Source organism: Buceros rhinoceros, unplaced genomic scaffold (genome assembly GCF_000710305.1).
Source record: "Buceros rhinoceros silvestris isolate BGI_N320 unplaced genomic scaffold, ASM71030v1 scaffold2018, whole genome shotgun sequence".
Lineage (NCBI taxonomy): Eukaryota > Metazoa > Chordata > Aves > Bucerotiformes > Bucerotidae > Buceros > Buceros rhinoceros.
The window spans coordinates 1-402 of record NW_010426138.1 but is presented as its reverse complement, the minus strand read 5'-3'; positions in this window follow the sequence as shown (position 1 = coordinate 402).

The window sequence follows — 402 nt, the reverse complement described above, 5'->3', positions numbered from 1 at the left end:
CAAGAGCAGGAGCACAGCGGAGAGAAGCAGCGAGCCCGCGGAGACGGTGCGTCCGAGGAACAAACCGCAGGACTTACTAACCCGGGCTCTCCACTAAGACATACCGTGGGAGTTGCAGATCGCCTGTGCTCTGCATCCCCACTGCTTTGTTTATCGGAAAATATTCAAAATGGAAACCTGACTCCACTGCTAAAAATAGCCGAATTTACTCGATTTCAACTTGAAGTCCCAGTGCTGAACTGTGACAACGGTGACCAAATACCTCGTGTGATCTCCAAAAGGCAGCATGTCAAGCCAGGGGGCGGAAAACACAGCCCAGAGCAGCTCCTCAGCTCTTCGCATGAGGTTCCTTCGCAAGAACCGACACCGAGGAGCGGCGAGCGCGAAGCTCCCGACCCCGCC